Here is a 17,180-nt window from a genome sequence, read left to right as displayed (position 1 = left end):
TAACTTAATTTGTGGATATACTGAATACATTGCATTTTTGTTAACCACACCACCAATCACTCTTTCCTGCTGATCATATGATGACCTCTTAAAACAAAAAAAAGCAGAACAGCACAGAGAGGCTGGGTATCCGACAGGCAAAACGATCTCCCTTGTAAATGGTGAATGACTAACATTCAGCTCTGTAAAGGGCCTTTAGAAAAGTGCAGCCATCTTTAAAACTATCAACATGTTTCAAGAAGAAATTTTAGGCAAAGATAAGATAAACCATCTCACCCCCACAAAATTACAGCTACATCACAGTGTTATAACCCCCGTAGATAAAATTCTAGGCTATATCCTTCACCTTTAGGTTTTGAATACCATCAAACGCAACCTTTGAATATCAACTGACGTAAAAATGTCTACATATGCTCGAAGCGATTTATTTTTGTTCTGTCAGCTGAACATCTCCACTGAACATAAAAATTGAATATCTAAGTTATTTCAGCAAAGGTCATCAGTGATTTCATGTCGAGCAAGCATTATCTCTTGAAAGTTTCTGTTTGACTGGAGCCCAGGAGTAGGAGGGAGATTGTGATCAAACAACCAGAGAGAGTGGGAGGGTGTGACTACAGCACTAATCGAGAGATCACATGGCTTGTGTGTGTCTGTGTGCTCATAATCGTGCATGTATCTTTCGCTCTTGTGATCATTAGGCACTGTGTCAGTAAAACGTCTTAGTATCGTTTCCTCTCTCCTTCTCTCTCTCCCAGTCTCACTTCTGCATTTACAATACAACATCCTTTAAGCACTGGTGTAAATAGAACTGGGGAAAAACACTAGTCTTATCACTGAGTCAACATTCAAAAATGAAGGTTACGGAAAAAGCCAACAACTCCATTTTGGCTTGAACTTGAATATATGCTCTGTTAAAACATCAGTTCATTGACAAAAATGCTGACTCAGAACGACAGTAATGACAAATCACTTTAAGAGCACAGAAAATAATGTAGCCACATTGAATTTGTAGTGTTAAAGTGTTCAAGTGCATTAATAAACAAATGACTAATTTGTGAGGTGTGGTGGTGTTACGTGTAAAGTGCAGTCAATGTGATGTAGGGCGTTTCACAATGTGTTAAAGGGATTAACTTCCTAGAGCGTAAACAGACAAGCACAAATGCCAATACACTGATCAGAGGCTGTCACAAAGTCAAATATACCTCGAGAAGCCCATAATAGCAAGGGAATAGGTTTCTGGGTGAAATCTGACCCGTCTACCCTTAAATCAGGCAAATCGATTTAGCACTTTGCCATATAACAGTCTTTGATTGTAACCGGGCCCACAGATCTCTGTGGAGAAACTGCAAAGGATTACAAAAGGCTAAGCCATTAAGAAAAAAAGGAGGTTTTTATAAGTGAGGCAGTACCTTAAACCAGTAATGGGGGAATCTTTTACAGTAATTTGGAATCAAACCAACAGTGAAGCAGCCAATCACATGGCAGTGAGACACAATCTTGCGAGTCTTGACTACACACTCAGTGGTGACAAAGCCATAGTGAGACAATTTCACAACTCTGCGTTTTTGTGACATGCTACAGTTTTGGGTACTGTATGCATGTGTGTGCTTGTAAGTCTATAGTTTGCATGAGCACACCCCATGTTTGCGTGTGTGTTTGCGTGTGTGTGTGTGTGTGTGTGTGTGTGTGTGTGTGTGTGTGAGAAAGTGACTCACCCCGTGTCAGTTACTCCTCTACTAAAGTGTCCTTTCCTTTTTTACTTCACACCTCTCCAGTTCGCTATTTTTGGGCCATGTTAGCAGAACTAGTAGTATACAGAATCTCTCTCCTTCTCTCATACACATACACACACACACACACACACACACACACACACACACACACACACACACACACAGAAATAGATACACTCACACTACAACATGCAAAACCCATTGGGAGTGTTTTGGAAGAGTGAGAGGAGACGTGCATCTTTTATGGTGAGCTGCAATAATAGCTGATTCGGTAGAGCCGACAAAAATATCCAGGGTTACTCGCAAAGTGAAAAATATCGTATTGCATAAGATGCTGAAAGGACCTGACCACGTAAATGCAACAGTAGCTCTCTCCCTCAAAGGCACGCACACCCATTCTTTTATACACACACAAGCATGGGCTCACATAGACACTCACAAATGCACACAATGATGTCCTAATAGTGTCCTGCAGGCAGGCGGGCAGAGGAGGGCCGGGATAGAGAAACTGGAGCTGAGGCAGAGTGCTGACTCAGGGAACAAACCAGTGAGAGAGAGAGAGAGAGAAAGTGTGTAGGCTATGTGTGTGTGTGTGTATGTTCGTGTGTGTAAGAGAGACAGAGACAGAGAGGAGGACATTGTGCTACATAACGGCCTCTCGACTTGTGTATGCAAACCAGATTGTCCCGACCACCGCTCTTCTCACTATAAATTGTTTTACCAACCACTTTGAGGTTAAGGCCAAGGCTCCTGACTGCCGTGATAGCAGAACCCAGAAAACCAAAGTCTTACACTTGTAAGAATTCCATTGAGAAAAAAAGGAGAAGTAAAAAAGAAGAAGTTTTAGTCTCTGTCCCTTTAGTTGTATTATATCACTCCTGGTTTTGTCTGCTGAGTAAATGCTACGAGAAGTTTCCACTATGCTTTATTCACAACTTCAAGGAAAATTTGCTTCGACTTGGACTTTTTATTCCTACATTTAGCTTTTATTTCATTAGTTAACCATCTGGGCAATCTGGCATTACAGTCGTATAAATTGCAAGTCAGATGATCAGACGATCAGGTGGTTAGACACATTTTCATCAAAGTATAAATAAACACAAGAAATCAAAAGCAGTCACTTAATTAACTAAAACTGTATATTAAACAGCAGAAAAGATTACATTAACTGGTGGTTCATTTTGCTGTACATTTATTACAACATACATGACTTGAGTTTTCATAAGTAAGAAGGATTTTTAACTTTTTTAGAAGCAATTGCACATATTTAGATCCATATGTGTGTGTGCGTGCACACGTGTGTGTGTGCATATGACCATGAGGTATGTGTGGTTATGCGAGTGTGCATGTGTAATGCAATGTAGATAGACTGCTCTAAACACAAGAGTAGCAAGTCAGCAACATCCAGGTGGTTTTGGTTTACCCTCAGATTTCACTCCCCCATTGCTCTCTCTCTCTCTCTCTCTCTCACTTACCCACTCTTTCTTCCTTTGCTTTCTCGCTTTCTCCTTCCCTCACTTCCCTTGTTGTCTACCATTTGTCTTTCCTGCTTGATTATTTGTCCTTTCACTCTGGCTAAAAATATTTCCTGCTCTGTCACTATAACAAATCACCTTAGAGGAAATTTGCTTCCAGCAGTTTGATACAGCAGCAATGCCATCAGCTCCACCCCCACCCCCTCTACGCACACATGCCATACGCATTGGAGCATAATGGTGTCAGTGGATTAGTATTTGTGACTGAGGCCTGATATAAAAAGTATGTTGGTGTGCTTGTTAGGCAAACAGGTGTGGGAACCTCGAGAGGCTGACTGAGCTGTTAGAGGGTTGACAATGTAGGTGCAATAGTTACACTGGGTCACAGCAGTTGGAGAGCTGAAGTAACAAATACCGTCTCACTTGCGCACACACAGACAGGGTTGCACCTGTGCTTTGCTGTTCCAGATAGCAGGAATATATATTGTGTGAGAGAACCACGGAGTGGAGTGATGCAGACAAAGAAAATATGTGAGAGCAAACATCCACAAGGGTACGTGTGAAAATAGGTTTCTACATAGGAGAGAGAAAGAAAAAGAGGGAGTGTGAAAAAGAGTGGGGTTGACTGGCCACTCTTGTGACTCGTAAGAAAATTAAATAAACAACAACTTCTCACTCCTGCTTTCACACTTGATGTGCAACTCAACCGAGTCTGTCGGAGACGAAGTAAGGTGTCACTGTTTGGTGCTCAGGAGAAATTTCCTTCTTGTTTCCCGTTCCCATGGCAACTGTGTGGTGACCCACGGTGACCTCCGACAGCTGGAGAGGGACGGAGGTGAAGCCGTCATTTAGCACAAGTCAGTGAAAGAATATTACTGCATTCATCTCCCTGATGAAGTCAATAACCAGCCTTGATAATAAAGATACATTGTTTCTCTACAGATCAAGTGATCAGAGAACAAAGCACATGAACCTCTAGACTATAACTCATGAGTCACTTAGTGGGTATGCCTGCAAATGTGATCAGTACATTATTTTACTTTAAATATTTATTTTTTCTCAGTGTGTTTGTTACATTCATGCGTTAAGATTTCTTGTCTGTTTGTCCAGCAAAGGGAGGGGGTGAAAGCCTATCCACTTTCAAGGTTTGACATCCGATTGTTCAGTCTGACGCCACTAGCCGTGTCTGGGTCTTAACTCCGCTGCAGGTCCATATATCAAACGATCACTATGGCATTACTGAGAGTTGAAAAACTGTCTAAAGTCTTTCATCTTTAATAAAATGATCAGCGTTCTGCTCTACCGGGTGTAACAATTGAGTTTAACATCCAGGCATCCATGAAAACGGAATTTATGACATTTAACGGAGTTAGAAGTTAGCAGGGAGTTAGCTCGCTAGCTTCTATCTAAATACAATATAGCATGTCCTGACTGCGGGGTTTTGGAAACAAATTAAAACGTACAGCTCTGCTATCACTTCCAGCATAAATGAAGACAGAAAACTAAACAGCAGTGACGTTTGTAGGGTTACTGAAGTTGGGCTAGCTGGTATATAATGATGTGCTACGTGACCGCTAGCGACACAGCTATGTTAGCATAATATAAACAAGCTAACTTTTTTCCACTCGATAAAAGTTAACGTGAGTGTTCTCGGTGGTCAGGAACGAATGTAATCGCATGGCAGGATGCTGTAAAAGGACCAAACTTCAGCCAGGAGAACAACTGAGATAATCCATCCACAATACGATGTTAGTCATTCATATACTGCTGCATGGGCTGGGCTGTAGTTACATCCTAAGGTTTTAAAAACTGAGCTTAAATAAATGATTAGCGGTAATAAAAGCAGAGGGAGGTCAACAGGGATCACTGACTGTTTTAGGAGCTTTTTGAGATCAAACAGAAGAAAATACATAACATTAAACATGTTAACAACACAAAAGCCATATTAAATGCAGACTACTTTAGACCCGGAAGTAGGATTCGTCACGTCATCACTGAACAACCGGATAGTTAGTCATTCCAGGGCCCAAATACCACTTTTAGTACCCACCCAGTGAACAGGGTTAAAACAGTAGTATGATGGTAAACATCTGCCAACAGATGTTTTTCTAAAATACAACAGAGATCCAATGAGACAAAACTAGAACTATTATTTGGAATATTGCTATAAAATAACTAATTTGTGTACTAAACTGTTGTGAACATATACATACTAACTTTATCCAAAGATGTCCTATGCCAGCTAATTCATATTGAACAAACTCCTCAAGCTTTGTGTGGTTTTTCTTTGTAGCTTTCTGCACCATCATTTCAGCATTCTTATACTGATAACTGCACTGTTTTTGTGCTACAAGAGAAATAATTTCTGTTACTCAAAAAAGTGTCTTCACAAATTCACAACTCATAAATAACTCATGTTGTAGAGGGTATAGCAGCCACGGCAGTTGTCTGACTTGAACATTATATATAATATTATATAATATTACATATTTGGATTTTTTTTCAAAATGTATAACATTTTATATATACCATTTAATATTTCAAAATAATGTTTTGACTTTTTTCTCAAAATGATCAGTAATATTTTTTCTAAATGTCATTGTAATACTTTGTCATACATTGATCAATATAGTCATTATAGACAAAGCACAGTATCTAGATATCCATGAAAAGAGGATTTTCAGGGCTGAAAGGCGTAATAGTATCAATGAACTAATTAGTTACAGTAGACATCTAAAAGTGATATTCTGTGCTCTTGTTGAGTTAGTTCTAACATGGCCGTCCGACTGCGGTCTGGAGTGTGGGGCCTCCCTGCTACTGCGGAGTCGGGGCGGTCTGCCTCTCCCCACCGCAGGGAAAAGGGTAACACCACCTGGGTCTGGGTGCAGTTCCCCCCTCCAGGGGCAAGGGTACCTAGACCCGGTTCGTAGAGTACGCTTGGGGAGTGTGATCGTGTGTACAGCGTCTCTTTATGTCTGTCTCCACGTTGGTTGAGTGTGGAGTAAGTGCATATGAGAGCATGAGGGTGGGAATGGATGTTTGTTTCTGTGTGTGCCTGTATGTCTGTGTCTATATGTCAGGTTGGGTATCAGACGCCACCTCTCTGGGGACATCTCAGGCCCTCCAAGGTTTGGAGGCCTATCTCCCCCCACCACCACTTCCCCTGCCAGTGGCGGACTCCCTCAGGTGTCGGTGCGTTGGTGGTTCTTTGTGTCTGGGGATGGGCGTCCAGGTACACACCGGCTCACTCCTTGGCGGCCGCTTATCGGGGCCTGGAGCCTGGGGCTCGCTCGGGCCACTTCGGAGGTGGGGTGCCCCCGGCCTCTCGGCCTGGGGCTCGGTCACTCAGGCACGGCTGGCTGCCGGCGGAGCTCACGGGCGCTGCAACTCCCCCTGGCTTCTGCTCCGCGGCTGCTGAGTGAGGCCTCATCTGGGACTCTCCTCAGCTCTTTCTGGGACAGTGGCGCGGCTGCCCCTCTGTTGGTCTTCCTTGGTCTCTTGTGTTCTGAGGGCCTCTGGATGTCTGGAGTTTTGATCTCCTCCATACCTGCTTCATGCCCTGGAGGACGGGGCTGTGGCCGCCCCACACCCTCTAGCAGATCATTACATGAAGGAACCTTTTAAAAAAACAAGCGCGTCCATGCTCACAGGTGTACACACGGGTGATCACACACACAAACTACACCCTTTTTGGCTCCTACCTCAAAGCACACTGTGTTCTGTTGATCTTATGTGCTGCACAATAATGTTTAATATTTAGTATTTACTGTCATATTCCCATATATCATTGTGATGTTGTTTATTCTATTACTCTTGTTCTCTTCTGCTTGTTTTCTTTTTTCTTTCTCAACAGGTGATCCAGGTGATCGATATATGCATTTTCTTTTTCTTTTTTTTTTCTTTTTCTGCCCATTCTGTTGGTTTTTGTTTTTTGCCCTTCTCCCCTGTCCCTCTTCTCAGCTGTTTCTCTTTCTTTCTCCCCTTCTTTCCCCCAGTCAAGTCTGTCCCGTATTCAGCAAGTGAAAATAAAATAAACAATAAAAGATGAATCAAATGGACCATTATGGCAAGGCTGGGATGGTCAATTTGGTAAAGTAAATCCGTTGGGCATCTTTCTTTGCCTTTAGACAATAATTCTGATGGTAAAAGAGCCAAACGGGACAGGCAAAAAAAAAAAAAAAAAAGAGTTAGTTCTAACAAATTATCTAAAAATGTGCATGGGGTTCAAACAAAACTGAAGTTTGCTACCTGCCTAACATTTGCCTTAAAACTCTGCTTGCTAGCTTAGTTGCTATCCAAAGAGTTATTCAAATTACAGATGCATTTGAGAAGTTTCAACATACAGGTTAAAATGTTCTGAACAACAGTACATGTTGAGGATTTATCAGTGAGGTAAAGCACGAACAAGTTACAGATGGGCAGAGGCAAGTGGCATAATATGACAGAAAGAAGACAGAAAACAAAACTGCAGCTAATGTGTTAGCCAACCACAACAAGATTAGCAGTTATTATTTGCTGCTCTAAGCCTACTGTAATCTTTAAGATGAAACAAACTAACTAACTCTATGAAGTCCTCTGAAAAACTAACTGGTGCTTCCATACAAATTAACAAAAGTAGCAGCCAGGTGCTACCCAAGAGCCACATCTCAAACTCTACAACACATGCAAAAAAAGACTGAACAAGTATGACTTGTTTTGAAGGACTGCTTTGCAAAGTTGCAGCTGAACAAAACAGAAAATCTATAACCTATTCAGTGGTCTAACAATCCAACAGTATAACAACGTCCTTTGTATACACAAAACCAAGGTGATGATTCTGGTCACATTTGGTGAAAGCCAAACACAGCATATCAGCATAAACTTATCATAACAATTGCTAAGCACAGTGTGTAGCAGGGTGATGATTTGAGTTTGTTTTGCAGCTATAGGACACGTACACCTTGTAGTCATCGAGTCAACCATGAGCTCCCCTCTATGTCAAAGTATTAAAGAGTCAAATGTGAGGCCATCTATCTAACAGCTACATGGCTGAAAATGGGTCATGACCAATGTTCCCTCTAAGCTGCGCACATGCTGGCACGGTCTCTGCGCACAAAAAATCTGCATTGCGCACAACGATGCCACCTTCTCCCATAGTCCAGCCAATAATACCATTCACATTCATATATATGCAGCTAATCAACGTCATTGACAGGCTATGACAGTGTCCTTATGTGCCAATACCAGTGTTTTAGCTAGCAAAGCGGCGTGGCTGATGTGGAGTTAAGCCACGTTAATGACAACGTGTACAACTATTGGAGATGTTAGCAGGACAGACGGAAGAATTGACGGAAAAAGTGTGGACTTTATACAAGTTTTTAAATTGTGTTGATAGGCAACGTAAAACCAGAGTTATGATAAAAAAAATATGCAATGTTTGGTTTTCTTCCTGAATACTATCGTTTTTTGTATTTACTGCGGGAAGAAACGGTAAAAACGGCGTTTTACAAGGAAAACGCTTGAAAGCACTCTCTGCATGTGAGCAAAAACAAAACCAAAAAACCCCCACCCTTTCCTATTGGTCGAAAAATGTACCATGTCGACCAATCAAAAAATGATATGGCAGCATGGCATTTAGTTGTTTTGGGACGGGGAAGTTTTAGGAGTGAGGGCGGTGTTTTGAGATGTGAGAGATTTGCGATGTTTAGCGCAAATCTTGTGTAGTTAGTGTGCAGTGTAGTCAATATTTTTGTTGTGTGTGTCAGAACAGGCGACTACTGTCAGTGCGCCCCAGGGCGGCTGTGGCTACATTGTAACTTGCCATCACCAGTGTGTGAATGTGTGTGTTAATGGGTGGATGACTGAACGTGTAAAGCGCTTTGGGGTCCTTAGGGACTAAGTAAAGCGCTATACAAATACAGGCAATTTATCAATTACTGAATGTTACAGGTGTTACAGGAGTGATACATCTCCTGTTGTCAGGCCTGCAGGTATCAGGCTGTTGTTCTCCTTTATCTCATAGTGGACAGAAATTATTTTTTGAAGTGGCACAAATAATTTGTGTGGCATCAGATTTGATGCAGAACACCTGATTGTTCTGTAGATAGTTTGAAATGTTTATTTTAAAAAAAACGCCTTGGCTGCACTTTTAGGTAAACAGCTGCAAAAAACTTTGTTGTTTGCATAACTCTGTTACTTTTTTGAAGAAGTAACTATATAATTAATTGCCCATTGGTCATTATATACTGTATTTTGCAGACAGAGAGTTACAGGACTCGCTCCAAGACCACAGACTCATACTCATAATACAAGTCAGAGCTTTATATAAAAAAATAAAAAAATAAAAAAAAGAGAAGAGAAGAAGAAGAAAGTTTTGTTTTCAAATTTGGAGTTCAAGTTATTTTTACTTCCAATAGTGTTAACATGCTACACAGGTCATGAACAAGATTTTTTTTTACATTTTCATTGTAAGTGGGCTAAAGCAGTTAATTAAAAGTAGTCTAACATAAATGTAAATGCTGTAATTTGATTATTTTAATAAACCATGTAACTTAGATGGATTCGATGCTGGCGTGACCACAGTGCACACGTCTGCTGTTGCTCACAGTGGTCGCTCAGGGAGTTTGTGTGTTCGCTCAGACACATGAAAAATTAGAGGGAACATTGATCATGACCCTAAAAACATAAAATCAATTCTAAAAGAGAATGGCTGGAAAAAAAAAATCAAGGTGTTGGACTTGTCCAGTCAAAGTCCAGGCCTCCACCTGACTGACATACTGAGATGGCTGTTAAGAGTGTTGTTCATAAACAAACAACCCCAAACCTGAAAATTCCTCTTCTGTGATTTTAGAGATTGATAAACTGATGCAGAAAATGTTTACTTCAAGTTACTGCTGCTAAAGGCGGTTCTACAAACTACCAAATTATGGGGTGAACTTAGTTTTTCACAGGAATGTATAGAGCCTTGTAAAAACATTCAGTAAAAAGCAGGTGCCAGCAAACTCTGTAGAGCCTTGAACCTAGAAATTATGTCACTATATTATTACTTAACCAGTGGACACCACCAGACACTGGGCTAAACCGAGGATACAATCAGGTTGCAGAAAATCAGACAATAATTGATGGTCCCATCAACACCTTAGGTAAATATATAATCACCAGAAAACCTAATATGAGTGTTACTGAACTTTGGAGGAAACCAGCACAAACCCTTATGGGCACATGGAAACATTTAAGCTCCATCCTACCAGCAGCTTTAAACTCAGAACCTTCTTGGTATTGGCAGCTCCAGTGTTTTAAAGTATCTGCCTGTATGAAGTAAATTTAGGAAACGTGTGATGTGATATGTAGCAGCTGTGATTGCAAAGCTGATATAGTTTTCATCTTGTGGGTCTATAGAGTATGTCTCTGTCATCTACTGTAGCAGACAAACATTCATGTCTTTGTGCCTGTGGACAGATCTTTTTTTCAACACTGTCTCTTCAAGATTTGTTGCTTGAAAATTTACTGTTGCCGTGGCTGTTGTAATCCCATTGCAATGGTCTCTAATTTTTCACTTAATTTCTTTGAGTGTATGTGTGTGTGTATAAAAGGGCAAACCACAGCCCTGCTACCTGTATTTCAGCAGGCCCTGTTGTCTCATTATCAGAGTGACATTTGCGCAGTCCTATGGAGCCATCTGGATGCGTCCCACACACATGTGAGAGAAACCAGCCTGGGTTTGGATCTGACTCACATCAAACAGCCTCTCTGCCCACACACACACACACAAAGAGAAACACACACACTAACACACACACTAAGACACAGACACCAAATACAGACGGCACAAACAGAGCTGTTTCCAGAAGCTAATATCTGACATTTAACGACTAGTGAGGCCACGGAGTGATGCTTTGCGCTTACTTTTCAAACATAGCACTGAAAGCTCGGTGAAAACATCTGTATATAAAACTACGGACAGCTACGAAGAGAAGACAGTACTTCTCCTCTTAATTGCACTGAAATCACATTGAATGTGATTTCAAATGTGTATCTGCGTATGCATTTCTATGTGTGGGACAGTCCCGTAGATTTAAACTGAATAAAAGTGCCACAGGTTGGAGTTGTGAAACTATCAAAGACTAAATGGCACAGAAAAAAAATGCACAGAGGTAATGTGCGGCTTGATTGTCCAGGAAAGCCCCGGTACCTGAATTTGATCAAAGCTATTGCTTTACTTTTAGTTTCTACATGACAAAAAATACTGAATGTCAGAGACTATGGTATCGATGAAAGCAACACATCAAAGAGTTCTGAAAATGTATTCACAAATAATTTCTGCCAGCAGCTACAATCAACCCCAGTTCGTTATAATACAAATGTAGTTTTTGTGTTAATGTTTTTAAAATTCTAAATTCCTAGAATCACAACTAAATTTATCTCAGAAAATCTGTTTGTGGTCTGCTATGTGTAACATACACTGTAGTAACTAGGAGTAACAAGGATAGACAAAATGCAGTGTGACTCAAACACAGAAAAGACCGGAGAGCGTGTGTGAACTCTAAAATGCTGCATCTTAACCAATTTTATATCCTGGTTTCATAGCGAGCTGTAACCTACCGAGGGAACGCTATTACTGTTGCTCGACATTTGTGAAAAGGCACAATGCAGTTTCGCTATGACTGTGTCAGTGCAATGAGCCATAGAAAAACACAAGTGCACACACGAGTGAACCAAGACGCTGTAAAAGTTCGTGTTTGGAGTTGTTATTGAATCAAATGCTACTGGTTTAGTGTTTGAGGTTCATGCACATTGAAGGATTTTCTGTCCAGTGTTCTCTGTGCAGTCCTAGGCCTCCAAACTCCATTACCTGAGCAGCTATGTGCATGCAGGTTGCAGAATACCACTGTGATATTCATTGATGTGCTAAAGCTCTGCCGCATGCGAGGTAGGCCTCTTTCTTCCCCTTCATCTTTCTCTCTCTCTTTCCATCCTACCTTCTCTCATCTATAATTGATTGCTCCCACCGTACCAACTTCATTTGCTGGCTGTGAAAAATGAATGAGACAAGGACTGGAGACTCTTTTTTTTCCTCTCTGCTGGTTTGATACCCGATTAGCCATTTACAGTGTACGTGTGCCTTCCGTGACCAGGCTCGGGATTCCCAACCTGTACCAAATACTGATGAGATTCTGCCAAGAAAGCTGCTCTGCCGCAAGCAAAATAAATAAACACGTGAAGTTAGCCTGCTAAATATCATTATTCAATACAAACATCATTTCTCATCAAGCGAGAGATATATAGTAAATGGAAAATCATGATTTTTCATAACATGATTAAAGCATATGAGGTGTGAATTATTGAGCTGTTGCATGGAGATTAACCTTGTGACTTATGGTGAATGCATAATTCTCAGTATAGCAATCTCACGTTTTCAAAGCACTTTTCACGCATACAAACACACGACATACAGTACCTTGCACACATTTAGACACTTTCAAATACACATGCAAACCCTCACGCACAAACTGTTCTCTAGCACAGCGAGATGTGCTCCTCTGAGGTGCACACCATGTGATGCACATTCTGCTTACCTCCTCTACACAGCTCAATGGACTTTCAAGCTGTGTCCAACACACACTCGCTCACCCAACCAGGATTATTAATAGCGTGTTTCACTTCCACAATGCGCCAGAGAATTTCAAATGAAGCAGTTCAGAGCTGAGGAGCCGAAGATGACATTACTGTGATGTGAGGGGTAAAGTTACAAGAGGAGCTGGCATGAATGGCATGCCCTCCCCGCTGAACCTTCCCACCTACTATCCCAAGCACATTCCCACACACATATCCTCATTCATGAAAAAAAAATTGGCCTGCGCAGACGCGCACAAAAACAGAGCCACATTTTACCAGTCTGCTAATGGTGAAAGTTGCATTGGACAGAAGGGGCTTGGTGTGGGCAGCAGAGGGCTGACAACACAGCAGCTGTTCGACTTTCTGCAACCTGATGGAGTGAGTGCATGTTTGTTTTTGGGAGTGATGATGATGATAGTTATGGCGGCACTGAGATAATGTGGATGTGCAGGCAGACGGCGATGAAGAGAAGGTCTCCACCTTCTATTGAGGAGCTCTATTGTCATTCAATCTTCAGTCTGGCGCTTAAATGTCTGAAAATCAGAAAAATCATTCTCTATGCATTTACATCTCTCACTCCGCTCACCTCTCTGTCTGTTTCTTTCTATGGCCACAAATCTACACATTAAAAGGGACAACCCTAACACAGCCTAACCCTGAGTGTCTGTCTGAACCTTATAAAGGCAGAGACTGTCTGAGTCTGAATAAGTCTTGATCTGCAGAGGTAGATACACAGTGTAGAGGTACAGTTATAAAGAGAGATGGAGGACGGTTCGCGAGAGAAAAGCCTAAGAACACAAGAGAGCGAGAGTGCGTGAGAATGAGAGATGTACTGTAGGGAGCTGGAGGGAGATGGAGAGAGAAAGTAGGAGAGACGGAGGGAGAATAGATGAGCATGAGAGTGTGTGAGAGAGATAAATAGAGACAGAGTGAGCAGGAGGAGGGGGAGAGTGTAAACAGCAGAAGGTTCACTGGGTTCAGTGTGCAGTAGAAGAGCTGAAAGATGGGCGTCAGAACTCGAAGCCCAGGGGGCTGGATAGTGGTGCGTGACTCACATACTCATGCATACATTCACACACTCACATACATGCACATGTATGCAGACAAGTGTTCTGTGATAAGAAATCTCCACTAGCTTGTTTTTATTTTCAAATCAGTCATTCGACACACCACTGACACCAACTTTCTATGGCCCAAAAAAATTCTAATTCACTTGTTTGCAATAAATAAGTGTGAATATTTTAAGAATATTTTTCTGCTATTATTCAGAATTCACAAATGTAATCTGCTTTCTAATCTAGGCATCACAAAACTGGCAGACTATACCGTTGATTGTTTTTGTCCATATATGTGTGTGTTTTGACTTACAACATGCATAATATCACACAAATATGGTCTGACATTTCCACAGATGAAAAACACTAAATACAATTGGCCTTTATACTCACAGGTCATCCAAACCACTTTACTGTGCAGCATTCCTTTTTTATCTTGCAATGAGTAATGTCCTCAAGAAAATACTAAGTTCACTGTTGTATATCGGTGGCAAGGATCAGAATGATGAGTCAATCCGATACTGTCAGTCACCCAGTCCAAGTTACTGGTTTTCTCCACATGAGTCACAACATCTCATTTAGACACTGAAAAAAACATGGCATGCCCTTGCAAAACTACACCACTACACATTTTAAACTTAACTGAGTAAACTAGAGCTTAAATACATGCCCCGAGCTGTGGAGAGTCAAAGCACAACTAAGGAATGTGATATTATATTAAGCTGGCGGCTGTCAGGAAGTTTTAATGACATAACAGGTAAATATACTGCATCTGTCAGATCTCCTGCTGGCAAGGACAGAGGGTATTGAGTGCTGTGGTTGTATATATAATGCATTGCTGCTTTCAAAGAAGCTGTCACTCACTGTATTGCATTCATCGCAAAGTCTGGCAAGACAAAGCTGTTTCACACAAAAGGTTGTGTATCTCACAGCTGAAGCAAGCTCAATCCTAACGACTGTCTCGTCTCACAATGGCTAATTAACACCTTGACAGAGCTGCGTGCTTCTCTTTCTGAGAACAAAGGCACTGCTACTGTCGCCTCTGTCCTGTCACATGTAGCAAACAGCACCTAGATAATGTCTAACAGCGAGGCTCCGAGGCACAAGTTGGAACACTGGCAGGCAGGTGTGCACATTCGTGGATGTGGCACTTGGATGTCTGTTGCCATGGTGACCTCCAGAATATCCCCACACAGCACAATGTGATATTTTTAATAAAGTTTGAGGCCTTTGCCTTTACTGTCTGGTGTAGCTGTGAAGATTTAAAGTGAAGATGTGAACTTTTTTTCCTTTTCTTTTCTTTCTTCTTTTTTTGCTCTGTTGCTGAGGCACCGTAGCTGCACGCATTGTTCACCTGAGAAAATCCAACAACTTATGTCAGCGGGCTCATAGCTTATTGCTCCATCAAAGTAAAACATGAATGCAAAGGGAATACTAAGTAGTGACCATGAAAACTGTGTGTGTAGATGTGACTATATGTGTTTGTGACTCTGAATGTGTGTGTGCAAATTTGTATATTTACCACACTATGACTCACAAACCACATCAGAGACTATGCTGCAGAAAACTGAGACAACACAGTTTCAAAGAGGAAGCCAGCACTGATAAAGCTGAAAGAGCAACAAGCACAACACACACACACACATACACACTCATGAACACGCGCTCAAGAACACCATGAACACTGACTGGAAATCCCCTTTTCTTCACCTGAATGAATTAAACCTGTGAGTATCTACAATGACAAACAAAAAACATAATGCGATTATAATTTTTCTTTATTTCCCAAAGACACTACATCAACAGTAAATGAACGCTACTCACATTTGATCTGTTGTTGGTGGCGATAACAGCAAATCTGACAAATACTTTCCCACACAATCAGTCCAAATTTCAACTTTTTTGATTTCCTGAATTTGGCATTAGTTGCACTTGGTAATTTTTTTGAGGAATGGTGCCGTGAGCTGCACAACGAATCTCTTGAAGTGTGAACTAATATGAGCTGTAATGCACAATCTTCACCAGCAGATGTCAATACTGACTTAAAAATTAGGTACTGGAAGTTGTTGACAAGTATAGCAATGTACTCTCAAGTGGATGAGGCCTTGGATTATAGGATGAAAGCAAAAAAGTACCCTTGCAGCTTTGTAAGAGTTACTGTAAGTCCCCAAAGTTCAACTGTAACAGGACACTGCTGAGTTGGAGCGCTTTCTGTTATACATCTAAATAGATTGTCTGTTGAAAAATAAGGAGGATTTCAGAGTTCATGGGCAAAGAGCACCATTAAATAATATCTTATTACTCTTCTCCTTACATGGCCTACAATGAGTTTTACATGGCATTTGGTTTTAGACTGGAATGACCACGTACAGCAGAAGCCTATTAGATGCCTTTTATTGAGGAAGGGGGAGTCAGGACCTGCAAGAACCCATAATGCTAAGTGCCAATTAACCCTCTCCCCAGCACAAATGTGCATTTCAACAATCATTTTAGGTAGTGTTTCTGTTTTTAATGAACTTCTTATCCTGTGTGTGACTGTATCTTTATAAGTTATTACATAAATATGTATACTGCAGTGGCTCTGTGGTGTAGTGTTTAACACATTTGCCTTAGACGTAAAAGGCACGCGGTTTGATTGAGCAGACATAAACCCAGCCTCAATAGTCACAGGCCAGTGTACACTCAGTGCTAGTCCAAAGCCCGCATACATGCAGTGGGAAAGGTTATTCCAGGGAGGGCATCCAGTGATCTGCGCCAAATCAAAATATGTCTTGCAACCCTTTGGGGAAATAAGGGAGCAGTTGAAAGTACAGAGATATTGAAATATGTACACTCCCCTCATGATAAGGGTCAAAAAAATAATTTTACTGGATTTATTCAAAGCAAAACAATGTTTACAATTTCAAGATTATACTAAATCAAAGAGGAAGTTTTAGGAACTATCAGGAAACAAGGTATGTTTTGTTAGTATTAATCTAATATAAAGGAACTAACTATCTAAAACATTATGCATTTCAATAGTGTTTGGGTTGGGATATTTACATCAATTTAAATTGTATTAAAAAAACAATGATTAAGTTAAATTAAATCAAATCAAATTCTGACAACAGGTTCTAAGCAACAGATCCATCCATTGTAGGAATCTACAACAGTGGACAGGACCGAAGTTGCCCCAGAAGCAATCCACCACATAGTAGCAGGATGTAAGATGCAAGCTGGACCACTGTACACTCAGAGGCACAACCAAATGGCTGAGATAGTGTACATATGCAGCACAGGAACATCCATGCTGCATGTGACCTATAATCTTCCTGATGGGAGAC

The sequence above is a fragment of the Rhamphochromis longiceps genome, linkage group LG20 (genome assembly GCF_057381845.1).
Source record: "Rhamphochromis longiceps isolate RC_006_pf linkage group LG20, R_longiceps_female_GT1.1, whole genome shotgun sequence".
Lineage (NCBI taxonomy): Eukaryota > Metazoa > Chordata > Actinopteri > Cichliformes > Cichlidae > Rhamphochromis > Rhamphochromis longiceps.
The sequence above is the reverse complement of the archived record's forward strand: the minus strand, read 5'-3'. Positions refer to the sequence as shown.